This window comes from Oratosquilla oratoria, unplaced genomic scaffold (assembly GCF_046742065.1).
Source record: "Oratosquilla oratoria isolate Oo_2021 unplaced genomic scaffold, ASM4674206v1 SCAFFOLD50, whole genome shotgun sequence".
NCBI classification, from domain to species: Eukaryota; Metazoa; Arthropoda; class Malacostraca; order Stomatopoda; family Squillidae; genus Oratosquilla; species Oratosquilla oratoria.
In genome coordinates this window covers 2,698,730-2,713,946 of record NW_027467714.1, presented here as the reverse complement: position 1 = coordinate 2,713,946, position 15,217 = coordinate 2,698,730, and positions in this window count along the sequence as shown.

Sequence of the window (15,217 nt, the reverse complement as noted above, 5' to 3'; positions counted from 1 at the left end):
TTAAAGTCACCCATGATTACTATGTTTCCTCCTTTCAGTATTTTATTAATGCATGCTTTGTGTCTTCCAACATTTTGGAATGGTCACTCTCTGTCCAAGAATGTTTTTGGAGGCACATATATTACTACAAATTTTCTACTTTTCATATCGCTGTTTTTAACTTTTATCATAATCAATTCCACGTTATTTTTTCCTTCTGTTATTTTGGTCAAAAACATGACTCCACCCTGTTCCTCTTTTCTATTTTTTATCCAATGGTTGTATAAACCTTGTCCCACAGTATTTGGTGGTAGTGGGCCTTATAATTTTATCTCCACAATTCCCATTATATCCAGTTTTTCTCTAGCCAGATAGACATTTAATTCGTTTAGTCCTGAAATCATGCCATCAATGTTGGCAGACATTATTTTTTATTTCTCCTCCCATTTGTTTATTGTTTTGTTTTATTTCATTTGTTATAAAATTTTCTCAGCCTCAGGTCTGGTACTCTAAAAAAAAAAAAAAAAAAAAAAAAAAATCTTTTCAGTCTCTGTTCTTCTCTCGCTCTCTCTTTTTTATTTGCTTCATTCTTAGTGTCTTTCTCCTCTCTTTTTCCTCATTGCTTATTTCTTTTTTATACATACATACAAGACACAGCACATCCACAGCAAGGCCGCTTCATTAAATCGGCGACCCCCCCTCTCCGACCCCCCTATAAAGGAGAGGACGGGTAGAAATCCCTTCGGGCTGCGTCAAAATTTTGCTCACACATACTACCTCACCCCCCATCCCCCCGTCCATTTCACCTCATGCATCACAACATCTTCCATATACAACCATTCTCCATTCACCCCTGTCTTCTGTCCTCTCCCGTCCTTCCTCAACAGACATTCACCTCTTCCCCAAAGCCCCCCTCACCCCATCCATGCATCTCATCCTAGGACGTCCCCTCATGTTCACTCCCTCCACATCTGCCTTCCATACCTCCTTTACTAGTCTTTCTTCACTCATTCTTTCCATGTGTCCAAACCATCCTAATACTGTTTCATCAACCCTATCTCCCAACTCCCCTTTTACCCCTGTTCTCCTCCTCACCTCCTCATTTCTCACTCTATCCAGCCTAGTAACCCCCATCATACTTCTCAGCCACTTCATCTCAAACACATTCAAGCTCCTTCTCTCTTCCTCTTTTATGTTCCATATTTCTGCTCCATACAGTGCTGTTGGCACAATCACTCATTTATACAGTCACCTCTTAGCATCCATTCCCAAATGTCTATTCCTCATTACACTATTTAATCCTCCAAGGCATTTACTCGCTTCTCTCAATCTACATTCTACCTCCACTTTCACTCCACCTTTCCCTGCCACATTTGCACCCAAGTATCTAAAACTATCCACTTTCTCCAGTTGCTCTCCCTTAATGCTCACTTGCAGATTACTGCCACTTTCACCCCTTGTACATCTCATCACCTTACTTTTACCCACATTTATCTTTAGCTTTCTTCTATCACACACTCTCCCAAACTCTGTCACCAACTTCCTCAATCCCTCCTCCGATCCTGCCACAAGCGCAGTGTCGTCCGCAAACAACAGCTGGCTCACCTCCCACTTTTCTCCATTTTCTTTAACCATCTCCAATCCCTGACCCACCACCCTTGCATTTACCTCTCGCACTACACCATCCATGTATAAGTTGAACAGCCAGGGTGACATAACGCATCCTTGATGAAGTCCCACCTTTACCTCAAACCACTCACTCTCTCCATTTCTAATCCTGACACAAGCTCTACTGCTCTCATAAAAACTCTTGACAGCTCCTAGAAGCTTTCCTCCTATCCCATATATCCGCATAACCTCCCACAGTGCCTTTCTGTCTACCCTATCGTAAGCCTTTTCCAGATCCACAAAGGCCCAAAAAACATCCTTCCCCTTTCCTATAGTTTTCTCACATATCTGTCTTACCACAAAAATCTGATCTACACAACCTCTACCTGTCCTAAATCCACACTGTTCCTCACCAATTACTTCCTCTGTTCCTCTCCTAATCCTCTCAATCAAGATCCTCCCATAAGCCTTCCCAACTACACTTAACAAGCTAATCTCTCTGAAACTACTACATTCACACTTGTCCCCTTTTCCCTTGTAAAGTGGAACTATACAAGCACTCCTCCAGTCCTCCGGCACTCTACCCTCTCTCCAGCAAACATTAAATACCTCACCAACCAGTCCACCATCACTGTACCTCCTTTTTTAAGACATTCTGCATGGCATCCATCAAGACCAGGTGCCTTACCTGCTTTCATCATCTTAACTGCTGCCTTCACCTCATCCTTCCTTATTTCTCCTCCATTTTCCTCACTCATCACTCTCATTTTCTTAGCATTTCCCACTGCAGCTATCTTTCCTTCCCTATCCTCCTTCATATTTAGCAACTCCCTAAAATATTCTGCCCATCTTCCCCTTACTGCCTTCTCCTCCATTATCATCTCTCCATCTGCACCTTTTACCTTTTCTTCTCTACTTGATTCGCCTCCTCTTCCTCTCTTAATTTCTTTCCAAAACATCTTTTTATTACTTTCAAAATTTTCTGTCATACTCTTACCCCATTTTACATCTGCTCTCCTCTTTGCCCCCTTTACCTTTTTCTTTACTTCTCTTTTATTTTCTTTGTACCTCTCATATGACTCCCTCATCCTATTTTGTAACCAATCTGTGTAAGCTCGCTTCTTCTCTTCTACAACCTTCACTTCCTCATCCCACCATTCACTACCCTTCCTTCTATTTCCTCCTGTCCTTCTTGTTCCACATACCACCTTTGCACACTTTGTGACTCCCTCCTTGAACCATCCCCATTCCTCCTCCACACCTACCTCTACTCTATCCTTCACTCCCTCCCACTCCTCCTTCAGCTTCTTCTTGTACTCCTTCTCCTTTTCCTCTTCATTTAAAGAGTTCACTCCAAGCACCTCCCTACCTTTCGTCCCTTTCCTCTTTCTCCATCTGTCCTCCACTCTCAACTTACCTTCCACCAGAAAATGATCCCCTTAGCACATGTACATCCTTAACTCTTCCTATCATAATCCTATTTACCACTATATAGTCCATTAGTGCTCTATCTACCACCCTTCCATCCACCACCCTCTCCCATGTGTACTTATGCTTGACTTTCTTCCGAAACACTGTATTTGCTATCATCAACTCTCTTTCTAGACACATTTCCACCATCAACTCTCCACTACGATATTTTCCTGGAACTCCACATTTCCCAACCACTCCATCAATTGGATCCTTTCCTACCCTAGCATTAAGGTTTCCCAGTACTATTACATTTACACTTCTCCCTAAACCCTCTATGCACTCATTTATATCTATCCAAAAAGCCTCCCTTTCTTCTACACTCTTCTCACTGCCAGGCCCATATGCACTTACAAAAACCCACATCTCCTTTCCCAGTTTCACCTTCATCCATATTATCCTTGAGGAAACCTCCTTCCACTCCACTACACGTTTACCTATCTCTTCACTTACTAGTATAGCCACCCCTTCCCTCCCTCGCCCTTTTATCCATACATATTTGGAATTTTCACTTTTTGCCAACTTTGCTGTTTTTATAGTACTTTTTCCGCTATCATTTGAGATCTTAATTTAATTTTTAATGATCTATTTTTCCCCCTTTAGAGTATAGTCCCATTCTATGCACTTTTTCTATTTCCTTTTCCATTACTTGTCCCTCTTGTATCTCTTACAAAATTTCTTTTGTAATTTTTTTCTCCTCTTTTTCTCTTAGGTATCTAGCTACATTATGTTTTTCTTTAATACCATAAACTACTATGCTATTTTTTTTATCCACTGTGTCTCTGACCCAATATTCTTTCTCCTTAGTTACTTTAATTACTGATTACAAAGGATTACAAAGGTGGAGCATGCCGAGAGGAGACCTTTTAATCCATATCTAGGTCGGATGCGAAAAAAAATCATATTAATAATAAAATAATAAATAAAAAACTATAATAATGTAAATAACAAATAAAATACATAAATAAATGCATAGGTATAGTTAAATAATAAACAAACAGGTAAATAGTTAATAATAATAAATTGACATATAACTAATAATAAATGAAAATCAGACAGACAAATGATAACAAAACAAAAACAAATAATATAAGATAAATTATAATCATTACAGCATCTTAGGTATTTATCTAAATGATTCTTAAAGCTTCGAACTGAACTACATTGCACTACCTGTGCAGGAAGTTTATTCCATTCATTAACTACACGGTTGGCAAAGTTGTTTCTACCTACTTCCAAATTGAATCTATTTCCGGACAGTTTGAGACCATTGTTTCTTGTCTGATTCTCATTCAATGTGAAAATTTTGTCACTTTTGATGTCAATTCCCTTTAAAATCTTAAAGACCTGTGTCAAGTCTCCTCTGAGTCTACGCTTTTTTAGGGAAAACAGATTCATGTTTTCATGTTTTCATGTTTAGTATTTTTCGTATGATTTATTTTTGATATTTGGAATCAGTTTTGTGGCTCGCCGTTGTACTTTTTCCAGTCTGTCAATGTCTTTAATGAGATTCGGTGACCATACGGAAACAGCATATTCCAAATGTGGACGAACTTACGATTTATATAGCTTGTTAATGAGTGATGGACTTTTGAAATCAAAAGATCGCGCAATCAGTCCAAGAATCTTATTTGCTTTCTCAGAGGCTGAAATACACTGCTTGGATGATTTGAGGTCGTTACTGATAATTACGCCGAGATCTTTTTCACTATCCACTTTTGTTAACGAATTTCCAAATAACTTGTAATCGTGCTTACTTTTATTTTTACCTATGTGCATTACCTTGCATTTACTTGTGTTAAATTTCATTAGCCACTTTTCAGACCATTGCTGTAATTCATCTAAATCTTCTTGAATATCTAATTGGTTTGAGTGATCATTTGCCACTCCGCACAGTTTTGTATCTCTCTTTCACTTGTTGCTGTAATATTTCTTTAAAAATTATTTTCTAGTTTTCTTGTTCCACTTTCCATTGATTTTTCATTTCTTGGAGATCTGTCTCTTTTATTGTTTCTCCAACTTTTTTCAGTCATTGCTTGTATTTGTTCTTTTACTTCTTTTTTCAAAGCCTCATTTTATGTATTTGTTCTTTTACTTCTTTTTTCAAAGCCTCATTTTTGTATCTTCATTTTTCATTCTTTCATTTTCACTCTTGACTATCATTCCTTTTTTAGATCATTAAGCTCTCTGTTAGTTTCAGCATTTAGTCTTTTGAACTGGTTCACCTCTCTATATATTGTCCTGTATTCAGCTTTCAGATTTATCATTTAATTGATAAATTCTGTAATCTTCTGATTTCTTAGGATATTTTTATACCTTGATTCTCTTTCCAATTCTAAACCTCTACCTAGTATTCCACTTTCTTTTATAAACCCTGAAAAAAGCTTTATTTTCAAGCCTTTGATTCAATTTTGGTGTTTCCATGTTGCAACTCTTTTTTGGGATAACACCTAACAGTGATATGAGCTGACAGAAAAGTGTACATTTCAGCAGTCTTATCAGTAAACTTCTCAATCTCACTGCATAGCTATCTGGGCTCCCCTCAAGTAACTCAGTAACCTTGTCGAAACTGTTAATGTATGAGGTAATATATTCGCCATCCTGCAATAGAGGAAGCTTAGGACAATTTACAGGATCATTAAATGGAGTTATGAACTACTGAGACGAAGAGATACAAGCCAGTTCGATTTCCTTCTCTGCTTCAATTTTGACCAGCTGGATCTTGGCCTTTTCTTCCTCCTTCTTAGTTTGAAGCTCAGCAAACCAGACCTTTGGCTCCTCCTCCTCCTTAGCTTGAAGCTCAGATAACTGGAGCCTATGTTGGCATTCCTGTTAATGTTCATCACGCTCCACTTCTTGCTGTTTAATAACATACTACCCAATTTCTTGCTCTGTTAGGCCCAACTCCACCACTTGTTGCATAAGTTTTTGAGTAGAAGTCATTGTAACAAAAGAAAGAACAGAAGACACAGAAATAAATACAAGTCAACAACAAAAAATAAAACTGCACTAATGGCTACAAGCTACAAAACCAACATAAAGTGTTGTAAGTAAAACATTTCATTGTATAAAGTAAATGAAACAAGTAAAGTTAAATAAACTACACTCCCTGGAAAGTGCCACAAACAATATTTATCAGAACACAGGGGAAGCACAACCGTACAAACAGAAACAATCAACAAGACTCAAAGAACAAAAGGCCAATACCGATACAAACCAGGAACTCACTTCCAGGCCACAGACAGTGTGTGCTCAAGGCGACTTACAAGCCCCAGAAGATAACAACACCAATCCTGGCAATATCGCCAGTGTAAAGGCAAGACAAGGGACTATGTTCTGTCAGTATATCAAGGAATATATATTATATGAGGAACTAGGGTCTCATTTAATCCAAGTGGTGCTCAAAACATCTGCTGGGGTATAATAATAGTACAAGAAAATCTTAGTATATTAAACAAACACAACACAAATTTAAATAGTAACCACAAATGTCAACCATGGACAGTACCACACTGTAGCAAATATGTCTACTGATAGATATTAAAGTAATTAATCATCTTGCATCCCTTCTAGAAACAAGGGTCTCGATAATAAGAGACAGTAGGGAAGGGATGCAAGAACAGCTGAATTACCTGAACTGTCAGAGATATAAGGAGTTTATACATATCAATGGTTGTTATGGTGGAGGAAAATCACCAGAAGCCCATTTGCAAACAATTTCGTGAGCAAGAATGGTAGAAGCAGGTAGTCTAGTAGACATAATATGTGTCTGGAAAAAGGAGTGTCCAGCAGTTTACTGGGGTGGTGAAGGGAGATTCACTGGTTGTCTGCTTCGTTCTGCACATTGGTGGAGGTGGGGTGATATTTATACCCAGATTACTGCCAATGTGGCCACTTGTGCGCAAAACTCCCAGTGTCATGATGTCATGCCAATTGGGCTGTTTCTGCAAACCACCAATGATGTGACAGGCTTTAGCATATTTACACCATCAAGGATGTAATTACAAACACTTGTCCTTACAAAGTAGCACTATGCCTTCATTCAATGAACATGTAATAAGACTGTGGATCTTGTCCACTAGTTGTTCCCTACATCCTTTAAGTATCCAGTTTGAGATCCCATCAGGTCCTGAAGCTTTTGTCACATCCAACGATCCCAAGAGATTGAGCACTTCCCTCACTTCTACATTTATATCTTCTATTATTATTATTATTTTTTTTTTCCTACCCTTGCTTTTCTTAAAAACAATTGTGCTCTTTTGTGAAGACTGATGGGAGCTTGCATTATTTCTGCCTGAACTGAGACCTCAAAGACCTCACCACCCGCTATTAACTTGGTGATTTCTTCCCTGTCTCAATTTATACATACATACATATACCAAAGGCTTTTTCCCCCTTACACGGGGGGTAGCCAAGAAGAAAAAGGCATAGAAATCACTCCCACCCATTTCATTTCCCATATATTCCACTCCCCTCCACCCTCCTCCCCCCCTCCTATCTTGGCACCTCCTGGATGACAGGTCATCCCTGCATCCTGTCCACTGCCCTGGGTCAGCTGCAGTGTCGTAAGACACAGCACATCCACAGCAAGGCCGCTTCATAAATTCGGCGACACCCCTCTCCGTCCCCCCACGCAGGAAAGGAGAAGACGGTAGAGAAATCCCTTCGGGCTGCGTCAAAATTTTTCTCTTCCTCACTCCCCATCCCCCACCCACTCCCACTCATGCATCACAGCTTCATCTATACACAACCCTTCTCCATTCACCCCTATCTTCTGTCCTCTCCCGTCCTTCCTCTACAGACATTCCTCTCTTTTGTAAAGCCCCTTTCACCCCATCCATCCATCTCATCCTAGGATGCCCCCTCATCTTCACTCCTTCCACCTCTGCCTTCCACACTTCTTTTACTAACCTTTCTTCACTCATTCTTTCCATGTGTGCAAACCATCGTAATACTCTTTCATCAACCCTATCTCCCAACTCCCTTTCCACCCCTGTTCTCCTCCTCACCTCCTTATTTCTCACTCTATCTAGCCTAGTAACCCTATCATACTTCTCAGACATTTCATCTCAAACACATTCAAACTCCTCTCTTCCTCTCTCATGCTCCATGTTTCTGCCCCGTACATTACTGTTGGCACAATCACTCCTTCATAGAACCTCCTCTTAGCATCCATTCCCAGATTTCTATTTCTCATTACACTTTTTAATCCACCAAGGCATTTACTCGCTTCTCTCAATCTACATTCTACCTCCACCCCCACTCCTCCCTTTCCTGCCACATTCGCACCCAAGTATCTAAAACTATCCACTTCCTTCAGTTTCTCACCCTTAATACTCACTTCCAGCCCACTGTCACTCTCTCCCCTTGTACATCCCATCACCTTAATTTTACCCACATTTATCTTCAGCTTTCTTCTTTCACACACCTTCTCAAACTCTGTCACTAACTTCCTCAATCCCTCCTCTGATCCTGCTACAAGTGCAGTGTCGTCGGCAAACAACAACTGGCTCACCTCCCACTTTTCTCCATTTTCTTTAATCATCTCCAACCCCTGACCCACTACCCTTGCATTTACCTCTCGCACCACCCCATCCATGTAAAGATTGAACAGCCAGGGCGACACAACACACCCCTGACTAAAGTCCCACCTTTACCTCAAACCATTCACTCTCTCCATTTCTAATCCTAATGCAAGCTCTACTACTCTCATAAAAACTCTTGACTGCTCTTAACAGCTTTCCTCCTATCCCATATATCTGCAGTACCTCCCACAGTGCCTTCCTGTCTACCCTGTCGTAAGCCATTTTCCAGATCCATAAAAGCCCAAAAAACATCCTTGCCCAAAACATCTTTCCCTCCCTATCCTCCTTCACATTTAGCAACTCCCTAAAATACTCTGCCCACCTTCCTCTCACTGCCTTCTCTTCCATTGTCATCTCTACTTGATTTGCCTCCTCTTTCTCTCTTAATTTCCTTCCAAAACATCTTTTTATTACTTTCAAAATTTTCTGTCATACTGTTTCCCCATTTCACATCTGCTCTCCTCTTTGCTTCCTTTATCTTATGCTTAACTTCCTTTCTCTTTACTTTGTACCTCTCATACGATTCCCTCGTCCTATTTTACCAGGAATATGCTTTGCCACTTGCATCCCATTCCTCCCAGCTGACCTCACCACAATTAGTCTCCAATAAGGTTTCTTAATATAGCTAACGGTGCTGTTTTATGTTTCCTACCTGATCTTGGTATATATTTTACCAGTATCTGTTGTTAATCCAGTGATATAAGGATCTTCTCACAATCACTTTTATAATTATGAGATATGAGGAAATTTACAAGGAAATTCAATGCCATGTCTAAAAAAAACTAAAGAAATTTAGCAAATCCTACAAGGAAATCAATTTTTGAGGTGTGGAAACACTACCCCCAACACTACCTTCACTCCATTCGTGCCCACACAGCCACAGAGACCATGGTCCATGTGACGTACCCCTTCACCCAGACTATGGCCAGCAACACAGTCGATGCGCCCGCTGGCCCCTCCGTCTGGACCGGGAACAGCTACTCCCGCCATGTCTCCGGCAGCGTTCGAGGCATGGCCGGTAAGCGTAGAGGATTATGGCCTTATCTGCAGTTGATTCCCGCCACTAGCTGCCTCGTGCATAAGGTTACTGTGCAACGGCGAACTCCAGCAGCGCATCCACTCACACATCGACAAGCAAGACTTCAGACAGCTCTCGACCGCAGCAGCAATTGAAATAGTGAGAAGTGTTGTACTTGGCTCTTGGTGCGAGGTAGGGTCGTAGTCAGATTTCTTCACATATTCCCAAGCACCCGAGGACAGTGTCGACGCTTACTTGTCCAAGTGTCGATTTATGGCAAAAGAGTTCAATTTTCAGTACCCCGAGTGCGATAAGTCACTTATCGAATACATGCCAAGTAGAAAAGGGGTCATGGGGAATAACAATGGCAGCATGAATGCAGAAGTGCTACGGTGTTTCCCTCGCCTTAAGTCTGTGAGTTATGTGATAAGTCAGTGTGTCATCATTGAAGCTGCCGAGAAGGCGGCGGGCTGGGGGTGCGGCCGGACACGTGGGAGCCATGGGGGACGCCCAATCAATCTCTGCCTCCACCCCCCCCCCCAATCACTCCCTGATTCACCCAACACCAAGAAGGCGACGACCGTTGCTCCACGCCACGCCAGGTCTCACATTACTCCTAGCCACACCAGTGCGGGGACGCGGCCAGAGGCACTGGAAAGGCTGCTGCGACAGTACCTGCAGTGGCAGCAACTGGTGCCCGGCCCGCAACACCACATGCCGCAACCGCGGGCGAAAGGGATACTTCTGGCGCCTGTACCTCTCTCTCACATTGAGGAGCAACCCCCTTCCCTTATAGGGATTGTGGAGGCAGTTGTGGACCTCTCAGTGTGGGTAGTCCATTCTCGCCCTCAGTCAGTCAGGTGATACAGGAGCGCAAGTGCGCATAGCAGGCCGCCCCTAGCTGGGGGACATGGGGGGGGGGGGGTCTCCCTACGCCAACTTCAAACCTCACCCAGGAACATGAGCCATGTAGCTGGTGGATGATTAAAGCTCTTGGGAAACCTTACATGCACAGTTACAGCAGGGACAAACACCACCTTGGAGTGCGTGTACATATCAGTCGGCGTACCGCGGCTCTACCTGTCACTCGGAGCCTGCAAGACATTGCAGTTAGTGCCTCAAGACTTCCCACGCCTGGCAGCAAGAATTGGCGCATTGGCGGCCCCCGAGACACCACAGACCCCTACCCGCCAATGACATCACCTTACGAGGTAGTGGAAGAAAATGTGGAGCGACTCAAGAGATGGGTCCTGGAGCAGTTCAGACGCACTGTATTCGTGGTGGAGCGCACCCCTCAGCCAGGAATTCAAAGGCCCCAGCACCACTTCCATCTCCGGCCCGGCGCGCGTCCCCACGTTGTATATATACCCGCCACCACCCCCCACCACTTCTACGGCAAAGTGCGGCGCCAGCTCGACGACGACATAGCTAAGCGCATAATCGAGGAAGTGCCGGCGGGAGTACCAACTGAGTGGTGTGCATGCATGGTGGTGGCACCCAAGAGATACGGAAAACCACACTGAACAGTTGACTTCCAGAAACTTAACCAAGCCAGTCTGCGCGAAACCTATCACACCAGCCCCCCCCCCCCTTCGATCTCATCACAAGTGTCCCCAAACACACGTTCAAAACAGTGGCGGATGCATAATCTGGACAACATCTACCCCTCTACAACGAGACCCGCAAACTGACAACGATCATCACCCCCCTAAGGACGATTCCGTTACCGCAGGACCCCCATAAGACACCGCGCAGCACAGGACGCCTTCACAAAACGGTTTGATGACGTCGTTGCCCACATCCCTAGAAAGATGAAGTGTGCAGACAACACACTTCTATACGACTACAACGTAGCAGAAGCCTTCTGGCACACCTACAATCTGCTGCAGAGGTGCTTGGACAACAGGGTGACGCTGAGGCCCGACAAGTTATTTTTCTGCAAGAGGAGCGTCATATTCACCGGATACCTCCTAGGCTGGGAGGACTATTTGCCCAGTCACGACCTCGTCAAAAGTATCACTGAGTTCACGATGCCCCCAAAGTTATCCCTGACAGACTTACGATCCTGGTTCGAGCTAGTGAATTAGATGGCGCCCATCATAGAGCCCTTCGTGGAGCTGCTGAAAAAAACCAATGAGAAAGTAGTGTACTGGGACGACACTCTCAATGTGATCTTTAGAACAGCGAAGGAAACAGTCGGAAGTCTGGCTGCAGAAGGGCTTAAATACTACGACTCTTCATGTCCCACAGCTGTGCCCACAGACTACAGTCGGCAAGGAATAGGGTTCCTCATCATGCAGCAATACTACCTGTGTGTCTCCCTAGGGAACCCCATGTGCTGCACGGATGGATGGAAGTTGATGCTCTGCGGCAGCCGGCACCTCACAATAGCAGAGAAAAACTACACATTGGAGAGGGAAGCACTTGCGATTGCCTGGTACCTCAAAAAGCCCACCTATTCCTCCTAAACTACAAAAACCTGACATTCATCACGGACCACAAAGCCCTTACCAAAATCTTCGGCGACAAAGAACTCAGACATGAAAAAAAAAAAAAAAAAACTCGCATCCTCAACCTGAAGGAAAGACCATTAATGTACAATTTTCGCATCAGGTACATCAAGGGCAAAGCCAATTACACCGCAGATGCCCTCTCACGCTACCCCGCCCTAGTGAGTGCACCGGAAGAGTCTGATGATGCCGACGACGAAGTAGTGTGCGCTGTCATGGCCGCCGCAGCTGCGGAGTCCACGGAGAACGACGTGGGGCACATGATAGACCTGCAACAAGTGGAGAAGGAGGCTCTTAAGGAAGAATACCAGCTACTTCACGAATGCGAGACCAGTAATGGTTGGGGCGAACGGAAAAACTCGGAACCAGCCGCCCTTCGGTCTTCAAGATGCGCCGTCACCTGTCATGCCAGGGGGACATAGTTCTCTACTCTAGCGAAGAGAGGCTCCCGCGCCTAGTCATCCCAGCCACCCTCAGACGCACGGTGCTGAACAATTTCCACGCCAGCCATCAGGGTAGAAAATCCACGCTCCGCAGGGCCAAGCAAAAGAGATCGAGCAAAAACGACGCCAGTGTCAGGTGTGTAAAACACTTGCACCCTCTTAATCAGTAGAGACGCTCCTACCCACCCTCCATCCCAGCAAGTAGTAGTGGACGTATTCCAACTAGAGGGCAACACCTACCTCGCATACGCCGACAGGCTCACGGGCTGGCTAGAGATAGAGCGATTGCCAGGAGACGCCACCAGCACTTACCTCGTCACAGCGTTCCGACCGAGGTTCGTAAGGTTCGGAATCGCCAAAGAACTGTCGTGCGACGGGGGCACAAACCCCACCAGTCACGGGGAAAGGAAATGCTTCAGTGATTGGTGCGTTAACCTAAGAATCTCTGCCCACTATGCCCAATCTAATGGGCATGCGGAAGCAGAGCAAGTCTGCTAAAGGGTTACTACGGGACAACATATCCCGCAGAGGCTCCCTGGACATGGACGGCGTCGCTAGAGCACTCCTACAATACCATACATGCCCCTATGAGACTTTGATGCATCCCAGCCCACCTGCTGACAGGCAGGCAACTGCGAGACGCCATACCAGTGGAGAGCTTTCACTACTTGATCAGCGAACAACGGGGGGAAATGCTACGTGGTCGGGAACGTGACATGACCCGCAAAGCATCTAGAGCCTCGCTCAGGCGCGACAAGTCAGCCCACATGCCCATGGAACCGGGGTAGCGAGCTCGCATCCAAAACCCAGCTAATGGGGCACTGGGATCGGCCGGGAACCGTGACGGAACTGACCGCTCCACAGCAATAGCTAGTACAGTTGGACGGCAGCGACAGAGCAACAATAAGGAAAAGACGTCACCTTCGCCCACTCTTCAATGAGCCCCAAGGGATACAGCAGGAGTAGCCATGCCGCGTCGCCTCCCCCAGACCACAACGTACCAGGCGCACCCCAAGGTACCTGGATGACTATTATATAAACTCTCCTGTATAGTTCAACTTGGTGCACTCAACCAGGACATTACATGTCTCATGTTATTGAATATTTTTTAATTTGTATTACTCTCTCTAGTCTCATGTATCATCATATATCAAGAAAGGACGTGTGTAATGGGGGGGGGGGGGAGAGTAGGAGTTAGTAACTCCCCAGGGTATGTTCTCCATACCAAGGAGGTGAAGTGTTTGGCGCCGGGAGGGAGAGCGGCAGTAAGAAGCCAACCTTCAGTTAGACCGGACCTTTCTATCAATAATAAATCTACAATCAATCTCCTGCTTCCATCTGCACCCACCACTCCAATAGAGTGTAACATTAACAAGATGTCTACCTATGTATCAAGAGCTTTTTTCCCTTTATAAGGTAGATAGCCAAGTCAAAGGCATGTACCTACTCCCACTCATTCCACTCCTCTCCACCACACTTTCCTCCCTCTCATCTTAGCTTCTCATGGATGATGGGTCACCCCTTATCCTGCCCACTGCCCTGGGTCAGAACCAATGTACCAAGACACAGTACATCCACTGCAAGGCCGCTTAACTTAATCGGTAACCCCTTTCTCAGTCCCCTCATGCAGAAAAAAAGAAGACAGGGAGATCCCTTGGCGCTCCATCAATTTATCATTCATACATGAGCACACCCAACCCCCATCCCCCACCCCTCCCTTCCTTGCATAACAGTATCATCTATACACAGCCACTCTCCACTCACCCCTATCTCCTGCTTTCTCCTTTCCTTGGTCAACAGACATTCTCCTCTTGCTTATCACCCCCTTCACCCCATCCATCCATTTCGTCCTCGGTCGTCCCCTCAAATTCATTTATCCAAACATAGGTGTTTTACCTGTTCTCATCATTTTCAGAGCTACTTGCACCTCATACTTTCTTCTCCATTTTCCTCCTCCATCACCATCATTTTCTTAGTACCTCCCACTACTACCACCAATCCCTCCCTGTCCTCCTCTACATTCAACAGCTCTTTAAAATACTCTGCCCATCTTCTCCTTACTGCCTCCTCTTCTGTTAACATTTGTCCATCTGTGTCTTTTATCTTTTCTTCTCTACTTGACTCACCTCCCCTTCCTCTCTTAATTTCCATCCTAAATATATTTTTATTACTTTCAAAATTTTCTGTCATACTCCTCCCTATTACATCTGCTCTCCTTTTTACCTCCTTTATCTTTTGTTTTGCTTCCCTTCGTTTTTCTTTATACTTTATATTTTTCTCTCATCCTGCATTGCAATCAGTCCCTGAATGTTCACTTCTCTTCTACTAACTTCTTCACTTCATCATCCCACCACTCACTACCCTTCCTTCTATTCCTTCCCATCCTCCTTGTTCCACATACCATCTTTGCACACCTTGTCACTTCCTCCTTGAAACACCCCCATTCCTCTCCCACTCCTACTTCTGCTCTATCCTTCACCACCTCCCACACTTCTCTCAGCTTCTCCTTGTACTCCTGCTCCTTTTCCTTCTCATTTAAACAGTTTGTACTAAGCACCTCTCTACTTTCTGCCCTTTTCCTCTTTCCACCTATCCTCCACTTTC